This window comes from Engystomops pustulosus, chromosome 4, assembly GCF_040894005.1.
Source record: "Engystomops pustulosus chromosome 4, aEngPut4.maternal, whole genome shotgun sequence".
Taxonomy (NCBI): Eukaryota; Metazoa; Chordata; class Amphibia; order Anura; family Leptodactylidae; genus Engystomops; species Engystomops pustulosus.
This window is the reverse complement of record NC_092414.1, coordinates 74,434,369-74,460,084: the sequence shown is the minus strand read 5'-3', so window position 1 is coordinate 74,460,084 and position 25,716 is coordinate 74,434,369. Positions and strand designations below refer to the sequence as shown.

Below are 25,716 nucleotides of genomic sequence, written 5' to 3'. Positions count from 1 at the left end.
CACTGGGACTGTGTTAATCTTCATATATTTGTTATCCATGGACTTCTTCCTTTTAATATTATCCAAATGACCCAGAAAGTCTCCTGGGGTTACCAGAGCACATCCGTGCTGCATATTCATAGGCTGTTATATTAAGCAGGAGCACTTCCCCCCTCCTACTGCAAATTCTCCTGCCTCAGTGAGATTACTTCAGGCAGAGGGAACAGGAGGAGAGAAGGAAGCAGCTCAATAGCCTGTGAAGGCAGAGAACTGAGGGGTTCTGGTAACAATCTCCAAAGGGCTCATAAGCATAATTTTAAAAGTTGATTTTAGAAGGAAGGAGGACATGGATAAATAGAAGAAGAATAACACAGTCACCGTGTCTGGATCTATGAGTAAATGCTTGATTTTAATGGTAGTTTTTCTTTACGTCAACTTCATCCCGTTCTGCAGTATTCCAAAAGATAATAATAAAGAAAGTTAAAAACTACATGAATTTGCAAGAAAGTTGCTTCAAGATTATTAAAGACTGAAAAGACATTTAGTCAGTGACAGCTGAAAGCCACCCACAGGATTTCATACAGAATAGTGAGCACATGTTCTTATACAGACAATCCGTTACATACAGAATGTTCATCTTCTCACAAAAAATGAGAGAACGAAGTGAATTTCTGATCTTAAACTGGTTGTATCATTCACACTTCAAGACATGACATGACTTCCGACAAGGCCTGTTCTTTTTCCTCTTGACCCATCTTATGTGGAATCTTGCCCTTTTTTACCTATTAAAATTTAGAGGCTGCAGAGCAGTCACTTTAGATGCCCCTATCTATAGTACCTGGAGACATGCCTTATCTCAAACAATACATGACTCTCCTCTGCTCATTTTGTTTACAATATTTTCATAGGTAAACAGGCAAAATTTAACATAAAAGAATTCTAGAAAGGAAATGTCATACCCTACCTGAGGGGAGCTAGTTGTTAAGTGGTGACAGATTCCCTTTAAAGCTATTTATGAACATTCGATGGCTGCAAGTCAAGCAATCATTCAATTTCATAGCAATCTCTCCAGAGTCTAACTAAGTTTTGTCAAAACTTTATTGGGGACACTTGCTAAAAACAGTGCAAACTGTACTATGTGTGTAGTGTGCAGGGTGTGCCCGATTCATTAATTGTGGTGCTTTTTCTTCATAAGCCTGGCACCCCCTGCACTGCCCCGACTGAGTGCACCAACTTTTTGTGCAGGTTAAATAAGGGGTGTGCAACACAATACTGTGGGACTTTACATGTTAAATGTAGTGCGGAGTTCAACTGTGCACCAGAACGTCCCCATCAGTGACGAAATTTGTGTTGAGTAAATAAAAGTACAGCCTTGACACAAAAGGGTCACGTGCGACACAAATGTGGCGCGGACACTTGTAAAATACCTGTCCAATAGAAAGAACGTGTAAAGTCCGACAGTAAACTGGAGCAAGGACTTAGTAAATGTGCCCCTTTGTGTAATGAATAAAGGAGACATAGTAACAATATATACCCTGATAAATATGTGCACTGCAAGCAGAACAGGAATAATTTAGGGATTATCCCATAGTCATATCATAGAATCTAGGTAAACAGCGGTGGGTTTTGGATGAATGGTCACCTTTTCCTAGCCACCTGATAAGAAAAGCTTAATGGGTTAATGCACCTGCATGGAGTAACACAGAGCCCAGACTACTTCCCAAAGCAGACTGTTCCTATCAGACATTCCTTTACTGATATGGTTCTGTTTAATTAATAAACCAGGAGTCCAAACATTAATGTGTAAGCTACGGGTCAGTCCTGATAGTGGCTGGAATGTGTTGGTCTTGCCTCAATTGTCATAGACACAATAGCCAGTTTTCAAGAGAGTCACAGAGTGAATTCCATGCGTTCCTAGCAGAACAATAATTAATTCACACCACAGGAGGCTCTACAGCCTTCCGTATGTGCATTCTGGCTTTCCAAGAAGCAAAACACCACTAAACATGCCCACCAAGCCAGTGTAGCATCTGCCACCAAGGATCTAGATCTACATTACATTCAGTGTTGTTGGCAGGTCTCAAGTTCCTCTGATCCAAGAAACAGAAAATATATGCATTTTGTAAACTTCTCTCCATACTGAAACTTTTTATATTCTGTCACACAGATAGACATCTTGGATGAGACAATGGAGACGAGTACGATACAGCCTGTACGCGGGTACATTTCTCTCTTCCCCATCTCATGCACACTCAGGCCAATTTTGTCAGGAGCCAATTTTTCTCTCCTTATGGTTTGTTATTTTGTGGAAGGACACAGGAGTATCTGGAGGAAACCTATGCAAACATGAGGTGAACGTAATGGTTAGACTTGAATCCAGGACCGCAAAGTTATCAATATATGTTACCCTAAGTATGGGCAGCATGTCAATTCAAATCCTATATGTATGGCTTTATTATTATTTTCCCCCCTAGAATTCCATACTTTGCAGCTCACCTCTTTGATTAGTCCTATGCCACAATATCTTGGTATATTGGCAGAATGCTAACATAATTCTTAATATAACTGATTCATTGTATATCAGATCATTTGTACATAAAATCCATCATATAACCTTTGATGGGTCTCAGTAGTGATATTATTTGTGAACTACTCAAGAAAAGTAGAATATTGCAAATATTAATTGGAGTAATATTAGAAATGTAAACCTTACTATAACTGATAGACATACAATATGGTGGACTTCAGGGGACAGAATGTGGCATTCGGCAGTCAGTGTCCCAGACTAAGTTACACTTGTGAGGATTAAAAAGAAAGCAGATGAAGCTTTTTGAATAGGACACTCCTCATATCTTGTTAAAATACATTATACTAGTGTCTATACAAACAATGACAGGCTTAGTAAGTGCACTTTTTCCCAGCCTGACATATGAGTGTTCATCATTCACGGCGCTATGCACATACTTTAGGGCAGGGGTAGGGAACCTATGGCTCGGGAGCCAGATGTGGCTCTTTTGTTGGCTGCATCTGGCTCTCCGACAGATCTCTAATAAATAGTGATGGCTGCTGTGTGTCTCTTAGACTGATCACAGGCAGCAATGTTTCTGCTGCCTACGTCCTTTGTATGACCCAGGTGCCATCGCCTCCATCATCTAAGACTGGGTCAAAGAGAAGAGCATGGGAGCGATGAGGAGCTGGCTGCAGGGAGCGCTGGGAAGTGAATATTCTTTTTTTTTTTTTTTTTTGCTGTGCCTACCTATCTACTGGGAGTATGTGCTGTGCCTACCTATCTACTGGGGGTATGTGCTGTGGCTACCTATCTACTGGGAGTATGTGCTGTGGCTACCTATCTACTGGGAGTATGTGCTGTGCCTACCTATCTACTGGGAGTATGTGCTGTGGCTACCTATCTACTGGGAGTATGTGCTGTGGCTACCTATCTACTGGGAGTATGTGCTGTGGCTACCTATCTACTGGGAGTATGTGCTGTGGCTACCTATCTACTGGGAGTATGTGCTGTGGGCAGCACCAATCAGCGGCGCACTATCCCTTTAAATATGCAAGCACCGGCACTCGCCTACTGGAGCCCAAAAATGGTGAGTTGAGTGAGCTCGGAAAGGGACGCCGCCACGGAGAGGGGCACGGGTGTGCCTGCGATCGAGACGTAGATCGCAGGGGCACCTGTGACGCTGGGACTACCAATCTACTGGGGGGCATATGGTACGGCTCTCTTGGAATAACATTTTAAAATGTGTGGCGTTCATGGCTCTATCAGCCAAAAAGGTTCCTGACCCCTGCTTTAGGGGTTAACAGAGTTTCACATTGTGTTTCACATTTTTATTGCTGTACTCAGTATAATGTTATGTGTTATGTGTTTCCTTATTACAGCTACTGTAGGAGTTTCACTGTCCAGGAGGGTCTACACTTGTTACATACAGCTTTACCTGCTTATATCATTGATAGGACATTGCGACATTGCAAAGGTTTCTAATGGTCAATAAACTCCTAAATGATCCAGCAGCTTAGCAAGGGGAAAGTTTTCAATATAAACTTCCCTGATGATCTTGCCGTAGCAGCACATGAACCAAAAACATGGTATGCAGATACATAGGGGCACATTTATTGCGCGTTCCCCGAGGTACGTTGTCCGACGAGGATTAAGTCTGCTGCGATTCAACAAGATCGTGTGCCCGAGATCCTGCATGTGTAGCTTCCCCGCTCAGGACCGCCGGAGTTCACCGTCTTCTTCCCGGTGTATGTGAGTGCATGTCTTGCAACACAAGTTGAATTTTAAATCCTGCGCATAGTCCGAATCAGTCAGGTTGTCTGACGGCCATGCCCCCCGATTTGTGTTGCATGAAAGTCAGCGTGATTGTGCCATGTGCGATCGCGTGACAGAAACCCGTTAAATGCGGCACAAAATGGAAATAGTCCGGAAACCCGACGGAAATACGGTCCACGGACTCTTAGTAAATGTGCCCCATAGTCTAGGAATGTTCTGTAAGACATTCTCCTAAAGAATAGGGTTAGGCCGTTCCATGAGCCCTAAGTCTGAGCCCAATCTGAGATGGAAACCTACTCCGAGTGCAAACCTGTGTTATCTTACAGAGGAAAAACCTGCTCCCAGGGTTGAAAAGAATACCCTCTTTCAGACCCTGTGCAGAACCCTCATTTGCCCATGCAACAGAAATCACTAGACCGGCATTAAAACTAGAGATGGGGGAGATTACAGGATCAGCTAAACTAATCTTCTGAGAACTGTCTTGTCGATACTGAGCCAGGAGATGCTGGCGGGAACAATGAGCTTTTTTCTGCTTGTGCAGTCAGGCATAGGTGCATGTCTGTAGAGCGGCTGCACCATTGCTAGCAGTCACATAATAGGAGGTGAAGTCTTGCTGACCACTGCTGAGACATGAACTATCCCCCAACTAGAGGACAAATTTGCATCCACACTCAATAAAGTGCTTGAGGCAACATTGATAACTAGGCAAAAGCTGATCGTTTTGGTACTCCAATTATAATCTGTCACAGAGACTGCATCGACCCGGTAGTATGTATAATGCTGGTGTTGTCTGGTGTGATAGAAAGGACATAAAAAATACACAACCTCACAAAAAAGAGCTGCGTTTATTGTATTGTATATTGGTAAGAATTACAAAAATCTGCTTGTAATGCATTTTCCATAAAATATTTAGTTACCCTCTTCTTGTTGGGCAAAATCAGTTTTAAGCGATCTAAATGGCTATAGAGATAGCATTATCTCTATGACTACAGCCACAACATTTCCTAAATGCATAGAGAGGAACGTTTATTATGTCCATAGTAATTACGTCAGGCTTCATTAAGCAAAACTCCTTTAATTTGTCCTCAACAAAAGATCTTCTGTACATCCCAAAGTATGTGGGAGGTTTATATGTACAATTTGTTCTAGGTGTGTCATATCATAGGAACATTAAAAACAAAATCCTTCTTACTGATAGTATAATGCACCTATGTAGTATTATTAAAGTACAAGCTGTAGTAGACAGTCACCAAGAAATATATGCACACTACAAAAGACTATCATTAATGCTGAGAAGTTTCATTTGCAGTAGTCCTTTTAGTGTTATGGCTTATAGGCTTCCCTCCAGTTCAATGGCCCAATAGCGTAAGGGTTGAAGCATGTTTTTAGAGGACTTGGAGACTGTTAGCTAAAAAACGTGAACAGTTGGGACCTATGAAAATTTGTCACGTTAATTTTATTTCCCAAAAGGTAATATATATAACCAAATGACAACCCAAAAAATAAACTTCTATGCATCCTGGAAACAGTGAAAATTTTTTGAGGCTGCCCTAGGTGTCGCCAACCTAAGTGATCCAATTGGGGAGACTCACTAGTTCAGGGGATGGAACATTTTCCAGCACTGAAAGCTGGATCTGACAATGGGCACAATAGGGGTAATTTATCTTTCTAGTTGGGTCTGCTTTCAGGAATATTCATGTCACTAAAATTTCTCATCAGCTGAAATGAAAATTTGTTTTGTGATTATTCCCTACCCTTGCAACTTTTTAATTTTTTTTACAGCTTTGGCTCATTTATCACTAGAATCCAGATGTTTAAAGACTTATGGTGCACGACAATTAAAAAAGTTGCAAAAAAAAGTTTGCCACAAAGCATTCCAGTCCCTTCTGATATAGGAAATCAGTTGCTGAAAAATGAGTGACTTTTTTTTTGCAGACCTTAACGTCATATTGCAAGTTTATCAAGCGGTCTAAGCTAGTATGATAAATCTTTCGTGCATACAACTTCCCCAGTATGCCTGGAGTGCATGACCTTCCTATTACACTCTACACAACTACTAATATGTTGATTGTTTCGTTGTAGAAGGTCTGATGCGATTACAGGCAATGTATACAAAGACGGATAAGCACAATGGTCTGCTAGGACTTATCTTCCCCACGTGCTAATTTCCACTTTTTGTGGACATATATCACCAAAGGTGTGTATGGCATTTAAGTAGCAAACTCTTTGTTCCCTAAAATTTTACAACCTGTGAAATGTTGACTACTTTCAGTTGGAAGATATTACTCTCTTTATATAGGGAATTTCCTGGAGGGGAAATCAATGAGTAACAATGAGTATTAATGAGGTATTAAATCTTAAAATTAAACTCCATAATGATACCAAAACAAACGGCATTCAATTAGGAAACAAAGGAAATAATAAGTCTTCTATAAATCACCATCAGCTGACTCATTTCTACGCCAGCTTTCATGGCTGTCATTTCCCCTTCTCTCTAGGTGAGAAATGCTTTATCAAAGTCAATGATCTGGCAGTGGAGCCCTCAGCCACTTAACTGTAAACAGAAACTCTTCCATATTCTGCAAAAAAAATCCCTGCAGGTCAAGTTTCACCCATTGTGAATACAACCACAGTGTCATATGCTGGCTCTGCAGACACAACATTCCCTATTAAAAGATTGCTAGCAAATGATCTGTGCCAAGATGGTGGTTGGCCAGGAGACAAGGTCCCTTCTTCTATTCATGTATGCAACCATAGCTACCATGATTTAGCCGTGACTTGAAAAAAATTCCTATGTCAGGACATTCACTGGTTAACTACATACCATCAATAATATTTTGAGATGGTTGAATCAAATTTTCCCAAGGGAAAATTGTACGTGTAATGGGAATGAGTTAACCTGCTGTGAATGAGTAATTCTCAATCACCTGTAAGAATTGCTACATTTTTGTTTCTGTGAATGGGACATCCAGCTGATTTTTTTCCAGTGAATGGCTTAGCAGACATTTCATGCATTTCCGGTGACACAGAACCAGAGTCCCATTCTGAAACTCAAAATAAAAATATCAGTCAGACATTTTATCCACTTCCATAAAATGTTGTTCATGCTTTTCAGAAGTAAGCCTGTGAAAATATTCACATTTGATATGGTCCCCACCGGTAAATATTGGAGTAAGCTCACATTAGACAAGGGGGCGGTAACCTATTTTCATTGTGCACAGAGATATCATTGTCCTTTTTCGAAATAAGAGGTTTGTAGTTTATAATTGATGACCAAATCTCCTTTAAAGGCGGTTTATTGGTCTAACTTTATCTGAGCTATGTTATCAGATCATGAAGGGACAGTAGGTATTATATCCACTCATTATTAGGGTCGCTTAAATTATTTCGTTTTAATCTTGAAGAAAATGTTAATTCTGTCAGTACAAAATAATTTCTTAAATATACAAAAAAGATAAAAAATAATTATTTTGTTAAAAGCTGACAAAAACTTCCGGCCAGTGTTCCTCCTGTACAGCATTTGCTTATTGAGAGTCTATAGTGTGTTTTGTATGGGGAAGGAAGACCATTGTCTCCTCCTTATTTCCTTCACCTTCTGCTTTCAGGGGAGAGAGTCAGGATTATTATTTATTATGATAGGAGGCCCCTATGCACATTTGACAGTCCTGCTGAAAGCTGGGACTTTGAATAGACATAGCATGACATGAGGCTGCTTTAGTTCCTTAAAACTTCCCAGAATGTCCAATTGACAGTATACAAATTATACTATCTCTTTATCTTGGTTCAGTGGATTCCTGGAATTTCCAAACTTCAATGAAATAGATGACAAAAAGATGGTGCAATATAGTTGTATTTTCATAGGCTCCACCAAAGATAGACAAAATACTTAAATCCAGTTTTCATTCCTCAGTTTTCCTGCTCTTTTTTACGTTAGAATGCAGACAATACAGAAGACCACTGCGATGGAAGTGTATCAATAGATAAATGTCTAACCAAACCTTTGTATGTGACCACTGTGGTAACAGTCATATGTCCCAATGATACACCTGGAATATACACCACAAATGCAAAGTGAAGAGTTTAGAGCTCAGAGTCTGCATGATAACCTTGTATGTACTGCCCTTCATGTGCTGTATGTACATGCATATCCTCCTACAAGCAATAATGTTTTAGGAAAAATACCTCCCTCAGCCTATTATAGGGCAAGGCTCTGGAATAAAGACGAGAGGAAAGCGCCCCTGCACCTGCATGAAAGCCTAGTGTAGTCATAATTTGTCCTGGCGTGTAAGCCCAAAGTTTATATAGAAAGTTTTATCAATGGAAATCCACATTCCTTTAACTTTCCCAGAGTGATAAAAACTCTCCTTGGGCAAATACATACTATTATAAGAACAGCAATTTATACAATGATGCTTTGGTACAGTGCTACTTTCATTCTGTACATGACGTCCTTTGTGTAAGGCTACATAGTGAGTGTTATACAGGCCATAAACAATGAACGGGTTGTCAGTATTTGTCACCCCTATGTGTCCAGTTTTTCTCCCCAGTATGGACATAAATATGGTCAATGTGTCACCCATAAATCCAATGCATTTACGGTCCATATAAAATATGAAAGCTTGGCTTATGAAGTCATTGGGGGGTCAATTATCTTAGATTTTCCTCCTTTATCTCTTTTATTTTTGCAAACTTTTTTGGGGAAAATTTGATGTATTTGTACCTAAATTTGCGACTTTTCTACTCGCATATCAAAACTAGCCGGGCAGGTATTTTTCAGTGTTGCGCCTGATATATCTTTAAAATCCAGATGTGAACGTATGAAAAAGTTGCAATTTTGGTGCAAATCAAGGTTAAAAAGTTGCAAATAAACCCTAGTTCTGGACTTTCAAAGCAGTTGAAGAGTTTGAGACTTTTGTGTGATTTTTTAATGAAAAGTCGTAAAAAACAAGAAGACATGCACAAATGTCTCATCTAAAGATAAATGACCCCCATTGGCTTGTTCCAGTCATTTGATTTTATGCGGATGACACCTGTGCGGCATCATTATTTTTCACAGCTTCATAGACGGCACAGACTGCAAATACGGATAAGCATAGGACCTGATGAATAATAAACGTTGTGGACTTGACACACAGATATTGACCTATGAATAAACTGTGTGCATGACTACATTGAATCATGAGACTGATGTATAAAATACGGATGATACATGTCTGTTAAACAACATAATGTGCATGTGGCCTAAGGCAGCATATTATACAGCAAGCAGAGCTGTGAAAATTTTTGGAGGAAAAAAATAAAATAGAACTTTTGTTCGGTTTGGGAAATACAGCCAAAGTCAGAATTCCATGCAGCCATATGAATGTTCTGTTATAATAATAGCCATTGATACATAAGTGTCTGGATAGCCTGGATTTTCCAATGACTGTATTATCAACATTCTACTAATGCTGAGGAGAAGGTGAAACTATGGCTGGATATATCCGGTATAAAGTAACCCCATGAAACGTTGATAATACCTTAGTGAAGTCCAGTTCTGTATATCCCTTTAGCTGTGAGGGGAAATATCTTCATATCCAATCTGGGTTTTTTTTGCTACCAATATGCAGGAAGTTACACTGTTGTCCGAAAAAGGGTTGGCAGCAACAATTGGAATAAGACACAAAAGGAAATGACCCAGAATACAGTAGCATGTGTGTTATTTATTATTATTCCTTTATTTATATATAGCGCACACAGATTACGCAGTGCTACACAAAGCTTGCCAAATCAGTCCTAGTAATATACGATTATAGAAAGGAATGTAGACATGGCTGGTCATAATCATAGTGTTAGTATCACCCTGCACAGCTAAGGTATCATTCTCTCCTAACTATACATTTCTGATTTACCTAAACCTATTCATAAGAAGTCTCATTAACATGTTGGTGTCAGGTTGTATCCATGAACTCCTTGAGCTTCCTGCATTATGATAGTACTACTGTATGTTGTCATAGTCCAGTGGTGGCGAACCTATGGCACGGGTGCCAGAGGTGGCACTCAGAGCCCTCTCTGTGGGCACCCAGGCCATCACCCAGCACAAGGGTCACCATTCAGGACTCCTCCTCCTGCAGCCACAGGCAGCCCAGAACGTGCCATGTTCAGCACTATTTTAAAGTGACTTGAAGAGTAAGGGAGGAGCAAGGAGGAGTGGGCAGAGCTGGATTATCATTGAAGCCCCTTCTCAGGGCCTGCGATTTATCCTGTTAAGAGGACCTTAGAGGGAAGCTACAATAATAATCCAAATTTCTCCATCTTTCTACTGTATTGGTGTCTTCAGGACACCAATACATTCAATTATGTGACACAGCAGGGAGCAATAATTTACTTTAAATTGGCATTTGGCACTTTGTGAAAAATATGTGGCTTTTGGTTGAAGTTTGGGCACACAGTCTCTAAAAGGTTCGCCATCTCTGTCATAGTTGTTAAGGAGGTCGCACTGGTTTCGGACGCCATCTTGACTACTGTCCGCCATCTTAGATGCAGCGGCCATGTTCCCTGACCATTGTCAAGTTAATGTCATGATTCAAACTTCATTTTATGTAACCTGTTTGCTCGCCTGTCAGCTAATACCCTTTGACATTTAATGAGAAACCAGTCTGTCCTTGATGCTGCATGATATTAGGATTCTGGAGCCACTTATCTTCTTCTTAGTATAAACAATATCTGTGTACAAGGTCTCTGAGAACTGAGCACAATTAATTAACTTTTTCCCAGAATGTGCTGATGTCTAATAGCTTTACAGTATACTATTCACGCCTCTTTGATTACTCTTCTGTCTGTGATATTATGCATTTAAGATATTAAAATGGGAGAAGATCTTTACATACACTAAGAGACTGACGTGTGTCTTAGTTTTTATGTTCAAGTTCCTGGTACCAGGACAACCATGGGTTAATTAGGACTCACCTTACAAAAGTCAAGAGGGCTGTTGGGGCCCTGCTTAAAAATCCCTATCATAGTCCATACTTACAAGGTTTCATTGACTAGAAACAACCCCTCGGTTGTGCCCAGCTCACAAGTTGTCGCTCTCTTGCCAATGTAAGACAATGGATGCTCATGAACATATCGCAATGTCTTTCAAACAGTTAGGCATTATAATAATTATCCCCTTTGCGCCAGATCCACGCCAAGGGGGCATGGAGGAGTGTGAATGGGGCACAGTCGGTGCCCCATGGAGAGTGGGCGTTCATGTCTCCCGCACTCTACCTAGACCGTGCAAATGTTCACCTTATGCCGCTGATGTAGTTTTGGGTATCGGCACAACCACCTGCCAGATACATCCGAAGGTCTAGGCCTTTTAATGAATGTGCCGACATTAGGGAAATAGGGCTTCCATCATAAACCGGGAGATATATCTCCCCCAATCTATATGCAAAAATGAATTAAATGAATAAAACCTAGTAGAAGATTACTAGTCACTAGTAAAGGGATTAGGTCTAGTAACACTTTAACCAATACTTTGGCACTCAGGTGACCTTGGCCGTCCTCCACATGGACTTCCAGTTGGTAAGGGAATCAGTACTTCCTCATTCCTGGCTTTCATGATGGCCACAAAGGTAAATAGATGGTGGGAACTGACAAAATCCCCTGGTAGGTAATGTCAGAAAGCTGCTTTCATCAGAGAGGGGAAAATCCTGGTGATTGATTTCATTATCTGAGATAATAACGTGGAGCATTCTACGAGCGACTTCTTGGAATCAATGTGTTCCTTGAGTAATATAAACAACCAAAACCCAGAGACCTAGAAGACAAATCTACCTGCAGGCAAAACTGGTTGATCTCCAACAGAAACTATTCATGCTGTGACCTCGACTTGAGCAGCTGTGCAGAGTGGAAGCATAGGGCTGGGGCTTCGATAATCCAGCCGGCTCTATAAATAACCAGGCAGAAGGAACAGGGATTACTAAATTTCCAGACAAGTCAGGCTGGACTTGTAATGAGCTACACCTAATGGTGACACCCTTACTATGACTAGAGCAAGCTATGGGAAAGTTATCCAGTCTCATCACAGTCTCATGAGTCCAATAACATAAAATCTGCTGGGAACCTAGGTGTTTTGGGGGTCTGTTATAAAGCTGTTGCTATGTTATCTTTCATATATCGCTTAAGTTCCATTAATTTATTCATATTTCCTTGTAAAACCAATCAGGATCCCACAATTATATATTAGAGTTGAGGTCCAAAAGTTTATATACTGTGAGACCATGAGTATTTATAGTGGTTCCGAAATATCAGCAGTATTTATGTTTCCCTAAACCAGTCACATATGCCATGTACAGGTGGCCTCCTACTTAAGAACACCCGACTTACAGACGACCCCTAGTTACAAACGGACCTCTAGATATAAGTAATTTACTGTACTTTATCCCTAGGCTACAATGATCAGCTGTAAGAGTTCTGAAACGTGTCTGCAACGAATCTTTATCGTTAATCCTGGTTCTTATGACAACCCAATGTTTTTAAAATCCAATTGTCACAAAGATCAAAAATATTTTGGCTGGGGTTACAAATATAAAATATACCGTACTCGTCCGACTTACATACAAATTCAGCTTAAGAACTAATCTACAGAACATATCTTGTACATAACTTGGGGACTGTCTGTGTATGAAAAAATTATCAATCATCCATCTGGACACACTTAAATGACCACTAAAAGATACACTGGCACAATGGTAGACGATTATATTACTATATATATTATACGGTTCTGGGGACATAATGGCCTTGTCTGCCGACATTACCGTCTATATATTTGTAACATTGTATATAGCAAATTATAGGAATTTCTCACCTGCCAGCTAAGTCATAACCTCACAATGAAAACATAGCAGGGAATGACAGAAAATCTGCATGCACGCTGGTAGTTCAGACATGCCTATAGGGTGTAGTGAACTTCTCACATGTAGTAGGCGGAAATTACTTGAGCATATTCAGAACACAATAGGAATGCACCCATTAGTTGCTGCGGAACAATAATGAATGGGTTTGTAGGTGAAAATTATAAAAGCAACAATTACAGTCTTAACAGGGTATAAGGAACAAAAAAATAGAAAAATGTATTAACTTTACCATTGTTTTATTAAAAAAAGCACACACAAGGAGGCAAATGACAGTAGCCTTATTTTCCACTTTGATTCATTACAGTCCATAAATGCATGACTCTTAAAGGCGCATTCCTTGCTATTGCTAAAAAAATTAAGTTGGGATCAAATGTGGAATACACACAGCTGTTCGCCTCCAGTGGAGTCTGTGTTGTATAGTAGCAGCATAGAAAATTTGATTTCATAGTTTATACGGTTGAAAAAAGACACTTGTCCATCAAGTTCAACCAAGGAAGGGAAGGGATTGGATGAGGAAGGGATTTAGAGGAAAAAATTCTATATAACAAAACCTTATCCACATGGGACCAGTTTACACCTGTGTTCAGACCTCCATCTTTATCTAACATCATTAAAACGATAATAATAGAAGTCCAATAAATTGTCAAATGATTTAAATCGTCTTTTAATGGCTTCTGTTAGTGTCTGTTTTCCCTGCTTCCATTTGTATTTCCAGAAGCTTCAGCCCTATCTCCAGCAACAGAAGAAAAATGGAAATGGTGCAAATGGACACTGACAAAAGCCATTAAAAGTCCATTGAAAACAATGGTTACGTTATTATCATTTTAGTGGAAGATAAGAGTGGATGTCCGAACACGTTTGCGAACTGAGCTATATAGGATAAGCGGGATGTTAGTTTTTGCTGTGATTATACACTGTGGTTTTAACATTTGCAATGCATGTCATGTCAGTACAAATGTTGGGTTGTCATAAGAATCAAGATTAATAATAAAGCTTCATTACAGAGGCTTGTGATAACTGTTATAGCTGTTTATTGTAGCCTAGGACTAAAGTACTATAAATGACCAATATCCAGTGGTCCGTTTGTAACTAGGGGTCGTATGTAAGTCGAGTGTTCTTAAGTAGGGGACTGCCTGTAGTCACCTATCACCACTCAGATATAACCATTAAGTAGTTAACAAATTTTTAGCTTCTCTTACTAAAAAGTTAGGTGACAAACAATATTACCCTTATTTATAGACCTCACATGGGTTGCCATCTAGCTTTCCCAATTTTGTGGAAATCTTCCACAATGTACGTGACAGTCTAAAAAAGTTGGGTGACTACTTATGAGCAGAAGGAACAACAGCCATATAAAAAGGTATATCCAACCTTTTTGTAGGAGAGTCTCCAAAATCTAACACCATTATTTACCATCATTACTTTTCCCTAGGTTTTATAAAAAAAAAATACTTTTACATTGAATTAGCCCATGGCAGTGAAGAGGTTAAAAGGAATTCCTGTGATAAGCATCAATTGGTGATAATCCTGTGCCCAGGTTGTGTATTCCAGCTCATCCTGTAGTGCACTCAGTTGTATACCACAGCACAAACATCATAAGTGAGGACTACTAGAAACTTATCTGTGGGGTCATAAATGACCAATGTTAACTACAACCTGTGATAATGTGATACACATAACATACTAGAATAAGCCATATAATACCTCTGCAGGGGAATATGGAATGTAACCCCCCACCTCTGGTCTTATGGGTACCAGGCACCACCACAGCTTTAAGAGGCAGTGCACTGGAAGAATATAGACTGCAGAAAGTGCCATCTACTGTAGGATCTAGTGGCACCGGATGATCAGTAATTTCACCTGTAAAGCAGCAGGTACATAATAACATTACACCTTGATGTAAAAGTAGTTTTTTTTTCTGATAGTGGTTTAGAACATGTGGTGGATGTAAAGCCTTATCTATATGATGCAGATTTATAATGTCACCAGAACAACAGTCTTCAAAGAAAATTGCATGTTTTGGAATTTTGGATCCTGTTGGCACCCAGGGTGGGTAGGGATCAAGGTGGACCATGGAAGGGGAATCTCTGCCTTACAGATTTACTATAATTTCTGGCTGATTGTCATACATTTTCAAATTTGGGACATGAGACCTTCTAAGATGCAGCAGAATTATTTGGAAGCTGAAGCCTCTGAATTACTTGTCTTTATGTATTGGCCCAGAAATCTATACAGAATCCAAGTAGAAATTCACCCCTACTCCTCAGCGGGGCAATAAATGTAGCAAATTTGCACTCTGCAAGTTGTAAGGCAACAAGATATACTAGGAAAGTATCCAGATTTCATGGTGAAACTACAACACATCCAAACAAAGCAACAATCTGTACACAATCTGTCCTAAGTAGCAGGGATTTTGATTGATAAGCTACTGGGGAGTTAGATCTATAAGATGATGGCCAGTATGCGTAATGTACGGAGGAATTGAACATCTGTCACAGGGAATCCAGTCTGTTCTTTTCACTTATTACTGGATTATCACCGGATTATTAGATGTCAATATAAAGAAATTCCACTTGTCAGGAAGACGGCATCACAAGGAAAACTCAATTGCCTTTCTCCTAAATAGTCAGAATGGTTACATTGTAACTGTAGCCTACCACAATTTGGGGACATTAATTCCCAATAAGAGGATGAAACAATATTGATAAACCCTAATAATCCAAAATCAATAAACTAATGCTATTACACGTTCCTGTGGTGCCCCCCTCCCTAAAAAACAATTATCATGTATGAAAACAAGGGACAATGTAACCAGTGCAATGCCAAGGTATGGAGGGGCATAAGGGTGGACAGTAGTGCCCCCATCACATTCCTGCAGATTATCCAGTGACCACATTATACAGTATACAACTCTCTCTCTATAAAGTAACGCTTCTCCCTTCACAACATACGACCCCCGGGAAGGAATGCAGCCACCTGCTGTGTAGAATCCCCCGGGACTATGGAATCCCCGCCACTCACCATATTCCAGAGCTCAGCAATGTCCCGGGAAGATGCGGCTGTGGCGGCGGCTGTGTCACACTGACTGCACACTTCCCTCTCTCTCCCAGCCCAGGCAGATGCCAGCGAAACCAGGGCCACCAGTCCTGTGCTCCAGTCACACACAAACCGCGGCCTGGAGTCCCATTACTCACTGCTCAAGTCACTAATCCCTGCCAAAGCCTCAGAGAAAACCTGGCCTGGATCCCACAGACACATGGCAGCCGCCCACAAGGGACGTGTGTGTGGAACACTGCTGTGCACAGCTCCCTGACAGAAATACTTCAGTTCTATATCTCTATCATAGCTTTTACTGCTAAATGAATTATTGATACAACTAAACAATAGACTAACAATCAATAATGTATTTCTAATTACTAATAGATTATGGTATAATACTTTTTGTTGTTTTTGTTTCTTCTTAGAAAGAGTGAATGCACAGTGGTGGTAATTTCTGAAGCCACTTTGGCAAAGACGTCTGCCATGATTTGCTCCAAAATAAGCCATCTGACACATTTATGAAGGCTTTTAGACCATTTTTCCAAGTTTTTCCGTCTTCTCACAGGGGGGAGGACTCTGGAAAGGGTGTGTGGTCTCTAAAAAAAGTGTGAGCCAGGTGGGAAATAGTCATTGCAACAGATTCATCGGGGGAGATTTATCATACCTTAGCGCCCCTGCGAAAGTGCGCTGGTCTTGCAAAAGAACGCAGGCATAGGGCGGGACTGCCCTGTGCCCGCCCCCTTCAGCAGCTGCGCCCCTCTATGCCCCCTCTATGCCCACATGACGTGGAGGTGTCGTATCTGTGAATTAATTGCAAATTCTTGCACTGCGCAAGGATTTGCAATTATTCCACAGCTTCTAAACCAGGAAACTATCGTAGAAGCAGTGATAAATCTCCCCCATCATCACAATGATGAATCTGGCGCAGCAGTAGGCTAGTGTTGTCATGCTCTATCAAAATTTTTCAAAATGGTATCAACGGAAAAAAACATTGTCCCCCCCCCCCAAAAAAAAAATAACCCCTAACACATCTCCAGAGATAGAAGTGTAAAAAAAAACAAAAAAAGCTTTTGTTTTTTAACTGGTTCCCACTCACCGATGCATATATCCGTCACTGAGCTTGTTTAGTTAACGCTCAGTGACGGATATATATCATGAAAGTCAATTACAGAATTGATGGGTTTTTTTTAACTCCCCTCCACATAAAAAGTTGATATACTGTATTCTCAACAATAAGGCATAGCCAACCCAAAATAGTATCACTGAAAGTGCATTGCATCTGCAAAGAAAAATAAATAAATAACAGAAAGAGAAAAAACATTTGCTAGGAGTAAGTTACTCATCTATTCGAAACAGACACACAGATACAATATGGATTCAAAATGTCAGTGAAAAACAAATGTTAAAGTCTGGCTGAGAATTGCCTTAGTTGTGGGCATTTAGCCTTAGAGTCAGTTTAAGGAGGTTAGTAGTGCTTGCAAATTTTTGGGATTGCTCCATCAGGTCCACTAGTTTCAATGCAGCCTGGAAGCCCATCACCCAAGGGTCAAACAACTGCACCTGCAATTGTACAACCAAGCCAGTGTTGTATTATGTCCCAGATTGAAAAGCATGAGAGTCATTTAGGGAATTGCCTTAACAACACAGCAATTCATTTAGTACAGTTACAATTATATAGGTCACAGAAGGGGACAAAAACCTGAGACATATGCCCTTGTAAACCCATAGGCACCCTATATAGTGACGACGCTAGGGTAAATTAGAGGCTCTTCAATGGAGCTCTTCCTAGTGCTCATTTTAAGAGACATATTTCCAGATCTTATGGGCGGGTACTGGGTATAGATCGGGAGTGTTTGTGTTTTGTCATTTCTGTTCCTTTTGATAGGTCAAATTAAATAGGCTTCTAGAGATTGTGGTACCTTTTAATGGCTAACTAAAATATAAGATGTTATAGAGGTAAAAAGAAGTAACTTTTCAGGACAGCCAAGACATGGCACATGTTCAGTCTTACTATTGTGGCTCTAAATATTAGAAGTGGTGTGTAAAGGGAGTTTTCATCCTACCACAACATATAGAAGTTTTGGATACTTCCTGGGCTGGCTACATTACCTGCACCTGTTTTCATCAGATATATAATATAGAGTAGAATTAGAGAAACAAAATTAAGTCATCTAATATATATTTTTTCCAGAAGAGTCTAGTAGCCACTTATCTTTCCCTTGACATCAGATAGATGTCAAGTACAACACCAATTATTGTTTTCAACGGTGTCCGAAATGAAATATTTTTATCCTGTTTTAATATTAAAATTTTTCACAATAGCTATCTTGACCCCTCTTTAATGTGGCTGTTTGGAACACCAATACATATATGCAGTGTCAGATTGGAATGCTAAGAACACATAAGTAAAATTCAGTTCTTGAACCCACCGCTGAACAGGTCCACGTACGCATCTGCAAAACCCATTTCTTTTAGTAGTGGCTTGCTTACTTTCCTTAGCCTTGGACATTAATGATCCTCAGTACCCCATTAGCATTCTGGTGACTAGCTATGGCTTTCAATATATGAATAACTGAGCGTGCCCTATGCCATGCAGTCTGGGGGTCCATATGGGGATTCACATTTTACCTGTGGGCCACTATGAGCCTGCATGTATGTACATTTAAATAGGGAATAAGCTGCCCCCAGATGCCTCTGGTTATAGCTTATTTCCATTAGGAGCACATGATCCCCATATCTTTATGGACTTGTGCTATCAGGGGACTATTAGGCCAGCTCTGTACAAATTTTCTTACTTCAATCATAGGGCTTGAGAAGTTAAACCTAGTTTAAAGTGAATGTGTCATTAAGAAACATATTATAGAGCTGGGGTGCAAAGAGATGGCAGTCCTGTGAGTGATTGACAGATCCTCGTTGGTCATAGTAATAGCCCCCACACCTCACGATTTATTCACAAAGAAATCTATCTTCACAAAATATATATACCGTATCTATGAGCTCAGCTCCTCCTGCTATATAACATGCTGCCTGTGCACTGTGTATATATTGTTCAGCTTTTAATGCTGACAGGTCCACTATAAGGGAGGCAACAATTTCAACAGGGGTTATAGCATGTTGTACGTTGTATTGAAGTTGCTGACACTAGTTCACGATCAAGTGTATGGGTGGTTATTTAAGATAATAATGAAATACTAGGCTTTTTCTTATCCAGCAGGGGCCGAAAAGGATAAACATACCTGAAGGTTAATACTTCAATGATAATATTGACAGAAATAGAAACTACTTTTGGAGGACTTGTAGTTCAAGTAAATACCATGTGTACATAAGCAAACAGCATGGCGAAAATTCCATTTGTGCGAGTGGTTGTGGACAGGGTTAGGTTACTATAGAGCACTGACAGGAGAAATGCAAATAAATCTACATAGGCGTGCTCATCCAAGCACAATAAACCTTTCTACACTCTTATAATTCTCCTAAGCTGTAATAAGGACAGCGAGTCTTATGCTATGTGATCAAGGGCTTTCCGTTGTCTTAAAATATTTATGGTTGGCCGTTTATTTGTTTACACCATGAATATGGGGCACTGTGTCACTGACCCCCCTGACATTGTAGCCTGGCAGCCTGCACACATCAATTAGGATGCTGCTAACTAATGGGAAGAAAGAGATAATTATCATGAATGTTTGTAACCAAGTTAGGATAGTACTTTATGGCAGCATAAACATTAAAATGTAAACCTGTTTATCAAACATAGTCCTTTCGGCATAAGGTCACTTTCATATAAGGTCACTTTCATATGGCACTATTGGGATCTGTATTTTATTGAAGTGGTTTAACAGATTATAATATTGATACAATAGGTATTCATTATTGACCCTTTACATTAAATTAAATTCTACCAATTAAAGGGGCTATCCAAGTAGATAACCTAAAAAGCCAGTGAGCCCAGTAATTATAGATGTGCATATATAAAGATGCCATTACACATAACCACCCACCCTCTGCAGCCATGTAAACCTATACTGACAGATAGGACCAAAGCAGAGTGTTGTAAGTGGTAGTACTTGGACAGTCCTTTTTATTGGTATGAAGGAGTCTTGAATTTGGGACATAAGGACTGGGCATGTTGATTTTCAGCATGCCCAATCCTTTCTTCACATGTTGGATAAGTTGCCACTAGAGTTTTCCTCCTCTCCTTATTGAGAAAACAGGTTAGGAAGTAAGATTTCTCCTAACAGAGACTTTGCCAATTAAGGCTGCTTTCACACTAACGTGTGCAACACTCAGGTCGGGACCCGGGCGTAGCACACGTTCGGCTAAAGAGGCAGGGGGATGAGCGCTGCTTACCCCTCTCCATAGGACATAGGAAGTACTGCAAAAATAGAGCATGCTCTATCTTTTTTGCAGTGACGGCAGGTTAGGTGAGCACACATGCGCTCACTGTGCCGTGCACCATGCACTTATATGGCGGCCATATGCTAGCCGCCGTGCGGTTGTGTGAAAGCGGCCAAAGGCTGCCTGGTAGGCATGTGGAGACTTATAGCCATTAACGCTCAACTAGCAGTTTCTGGGGGAATATGCAAATAAGGATGGGATAAGGAAAACCACGCCTCTATTAGTTAGTTAGCTACTTTGTAAGGCAGCTCTATCAAGCATGACTTTCAGGAAGCCTAATAACATGATGCAGGATTAAAACCAAACCAGTAAATCTATTCCAGAAGAAACAGATTCCCAACTGTAGACAGCACTGTTTCATTGTAGTTGCATCTCTTCAGTACAGTGTAGGGAACTGTTTTGGCTAAGAGAGAGGCATTTGACTATGGTCGAGAAGTAAGAGTTCTCCTCACTGAGACTTTACCAATTAAGGCTTCCTTGGAGGTGTGTTTTCTGGTGGAAAAACAACATGAATCACCCTGTCTATTCCAGTTTCTGGCATTCTCCATGACTGGAGAGTGTGGAGGGATTGGGTAAACAACAGAGACTGGGGCATGAACGCCCAGCCCGTCACATTTATCGTAGTCTCCACTGGCAGAGACTATAGCAAAAAAACTGTTCCCCTTTCTGATCTGATCTACAGGTTGGAGCTGGCAGAGTTTATGCCCATATTCATTAAGAGGCTAGAGCCTCTTAGTGAATACAGGAGCCCAAGCTCCAGTAGGGGGTAGTTTTAAGACTGGTGCCAGTCTTCATGAATTCCCCCCATAGTGTACTAATAAGAAGACCTAATTCCTAAATACACATTAAACCTCAAGTGAATCTTATCATCTGATTCACTCTTTGATTAGGATTACCAGTAGAATCTTTACAGAAGGATTATCATGAGAAGTGCTCACATGCTTAGGATGTGTGCTCACCTACTACTGATCACAGAACTGATAATATTCCTTTCTGTATCACTACTAACAGCCAGGTATAAGAACTTCTTTCATTATTCATTATACATCTATAAGCATTCAGACCTTGCCATCACATATTCTGCTAAAATACATATCTTTAAGTAATAAAATACTTGACATGCTTAGGAAACTACATATACAACTGATCCCATAAAAGTGAACTTGACATTGCAGAGTAAATTAAGTGTATCCCGTATCGGTTGTGGAATGCATGGTTAATGTACGGAGCTTTCAGAAACACCAGAGGAATGCTGACACTTCATACTCTGATGACAGTGGATGCATGAGGAAACAGATTTGATAAGGTATCTCTCCAGCTTGTCTGTCAGCGCAGACGTGTTAAATACAATTCGGAGATTTCACACACGCAAAACATTCCGTAGTGACACAACTCTATATTAATTATTTAAAAAAGTTTATTATAATTAAACTAGAAGAAGACTACATTTCTTAATCTACTAAAGTCACAGCTGTTGCATTTCTGCTTTCGATCCCCTCCTTCTTAAAGCCATAATTTTTTTATTTTTACGTTTTTAAAGCTGTAGAGCGCTTATCTGTGGAACAGATTGTACTTCCTAGCGGCACAATTTAATATTCTGTGCAATGTAATATGGAAAAAATTCCAATTGGCATAAAAAATCCCAATTGCAACATTTTCTCATGGATTTTGTTTTATAGCTTTCAATGTGCAGTCTAAAATACATATTCCTTTTATATCCATTTATATGGGTTTCAATATCTAAAAAAAAATCTTTTGCACATGAATTTCTCTAACTTGCCATATTCGTAACTTTTATATTTTTAGATGTATGGTACTGTGTAATTTCTGCTTTCTATATTGCAGTAAATTGTTACTGAATATCATCCCTTCTATGAAGTCAAGAGAGCGGCAATCAAATTCAATATGCGCCATCCAGGGTTATTGAAACACGTACAGTGTGTGCTGTGGAGTGTTTTAACAGCAGTAAGAGGCCTTTAAGGAATAAGACAGGGATTGCAGACAAATATAGAATTGCTTTACTCGCTTTACACAATTTACTTGCTTTATGCTAAGTTGGTTCCCGAACAAAACAGCAAAAGTGGCAAAATGACAAAAAATTATATTTCTGCATTATAATTCTGTATCAGAGAATGATGATTTCCATATTTTTTGTTGGCCTGTATTAAATATATCATCAGTGGAATTAAATATCTGATTTTGTTTAACTATATAAGCGATAGAAAAACCTAATGACATTATATTAATGGCACTATATAACGTGCAGCTGTAGGGCACATGCCTTAAACAAATGTCAGGTACACGTTAAGGAGGATTCATTGTTTAATGTTTATCTATGGCACACTGCTCCTGGCAAACATAGCCAAAGTGTCAAACAAATCAGAAACATGGTGTGTTTGAGAGGGAGAAGGAGGACAAATATTACACTGCTATAAACCAGCTGTCACTTGGAGGGTCAAACTGGTAGGAAGACTGCTTTACCTGCAAGTAAGCCAATGCCGCCTGCTCCTGTTTGAATAATAAGTAAATTGTAGCAAGAAAGAGAAATGTATCTTTGCTTGAAATAAATCTACTACTTAATATTTTACAGTGTGCAAAACACATCTAAACATCTTCTTTTAAATAATCAATTTTTGGTAACGTACATGAAAACATAATATTGCACCCATAAAAGGCTATAGGCCCACACAAAAGTGCTTGGTCCCTGGAAATGGACGTGTGTGGTGGTCAGATATCATGAACTGAATAAAGTGCAGTGGATGGAGCTCCTTGTATCATACCAAAATATGATTCGGCTTGCAGACATGGATTCCTTTTATCATATGATGGTTATGGAATACGATGGGTTTAAATACCTTCATCACACCCCATAAATGTTTTAGTAACTTTTGCATATAAAGGTATTAACTTTGATGGGACATTGTAGATCATTGCAAACATGCATTAGCCACAAACCAGCTTGAACCAGCTTGATCGTATTGCAAAGCATAACATTGTGCTATATTAAACAAGGGATTCAGTTAAGTTTCTCGGTACAGTCAGCTAGAAATATGATCTGTATGGGCTTCACAATGTGTATACAACACGTCACAACCAGGAAAAGCTCTGTATAAACCTTTTGGCTCTGGGAGTGAAATCAACAATAAAGTCCACTGCATTTGAGTAAGTTTGGTCTGACAAACCCCTTCCGTGCAATTGTGGGAATTACTTGACAGGACATAGAATCACTAAACTGAACTCAGCTCATAGCTTTGGCCTGGTAAATCCTGCAAGTGCACAGAGCATCATATATACATCAATCAACAGTTTGACTGCGTTGGTTACTAGGGAGCGTGTGAATTGGGAATAACTACAAAACCTCAACCCTACATAGTGAAGAATCCTTGTAAACATTTTAAGTGTTTGAATCAAAATAAAAGATCTTAGGTAGCAAAAGGTACCCCACACCCCATATCTGTAATACCCTGCAGTCTATTGATATTCATCACACCCCCTTGAGGAAGCGACAGCGAAATGTACATCGGGGTGCTGTGGTGGTGGTCTGGAGATCTGAATACTATTGGTAGGCACTTGTGGGTTACATTATACTGGTTTTACTTATTACTGGACTTTCCTTTGTGCCTTACTTTGATACCCCACTGTGGGATGTACAGTTATTACACCACCACTCATTTTCTTGTTGTTTCTGTGGTTTCAATTCGTGTTTTTGTCCACTTGAGTGTCATTTTGTGTAGAAATAAAGCTTGAACAAATAAACTGACTTATATGGTATTTATGTATTGGTAGGGGTATGATTTTGATCCTGTATACTGTTTTTTGGTATTCATCCTTTGGTTGGTATAGGGATTATATTTGATTGTAGCTGGTGTCTTTATTGGTATTTATTGACATTCATTGATAGGGTCTGTGCAATGATTACATGCTAAAATACATTTATGAGCCTTAAACCATTGATTTAGGATGACTTGCTTTCAAAAAACATAACATTGCATGACCTACCACTGCCTTATATTAACGGATGCAAAGCTATGTTGATTTTTACACACAGCTGACTTAAACATACAAGTATATTCAGTTTTTCCACATATGTTTAAAATGTGTGTAATTCATCCAGCTAGATATTGAGATACACAGTTGTCTGAACACAATGCTTGCCAATCTCTATTCCATCCCAACCCCCATCTAAGGTTAAAGGACAAAAGCTGAATAAACCAGATGAAACTGGGCTTCCATGAGTCCAGCACAAAGCCTAAGTCGCCTTATTGTTTAACTGACTGGTTGATTATTAATGTGGATTATGTCAGTGGTATCTGACAGCTGAATACATGACATCATCACAGAGGAAAAGTCAAAGTTAATGACCAGAAATTTGTCTTTTACGTTCTTGATCATCGTCTTGTTACACATTCTTCTTCAGATGAGACAATGATGAAATGGAACACTCTTTGTACATTTAATGGCTTTTTACCAGTTATTTTTGGGAGTCATATTATAGTTTATAACATTGTGTGCATATTTTATTACCTTATATGTTACATAAACACATTTGCACTGCTCGTCAGTCTTTCTGTAGGTATTGTGTGTGCACTTGTTATGAGCAACAAGTGTAAGCTAAAGATGGACATCACTGTACAACCTCCATTTCCTGCCTTTCATCCAGTCCTTTATCATGTAACACATTCTTGCTATTGTGTGATAGTCGAAACATGCTGCTTTGCTTCCACCACTAAAGTTCCCATGTGCCCATTTAATTAACTAATGAAAGGAACAATGTCATTAGCATTAAGAAGGAACACAGCTATGGATAAGATTTACATTAAAACCTTATGTCTTGTATGAAAATATATTTTTTGATCATGGATTCGTTTACACTCAATTTATATGTTGTATGATAACTGCAAAAACAAGACAAATGTGAACAATTAAATGTGAAATTTTGTATTTAGGATTATGAATACTAAAGCAAAATAATGCAAATAAGACAGCAGCCTATAGGACACTTAAGTTTGGCTAATAATAGTCTATGGGTATATAAAATGCATATATTGGAAGAATTTATAGTACATATGGTGAAAAGAATGTCCAAAACAAGGGGCAAATGTAGCCTAAAGGAGATATTTTCAGAATTGCTGTATA

The 25,716-nt window shown here is 39.5% G+C and overlaps 1 protein-coding gene across 2 annotated transcripts in view; it reads right to left on the bottom strand.

The window, feature by feature from the left end:
• N4BP3 (NEDD4 binding protein 3) overlaps positions 1-16,348 on the bottom strand; it is a 28,292-nt gene extending 11,944 nt beyond the window's left edge. Inside the window, exon 1 of one of the 2 annotated variants that reach the window (XM_072146277.1) lies at positions 16,168-16,348. The gene's annotated coding sequence lies outside the window, so the exon portion shown is untranslated. Of the gene's footprint in view, positions 1-12,061; positions 12,184-16,167 lie in introns of those variants that run through there. The other variant, XM_072146278.1, reaches the window with a different exon arrangement.
• Positions 16,349-25,716: the final 9,368 nt, after the last annotated feature.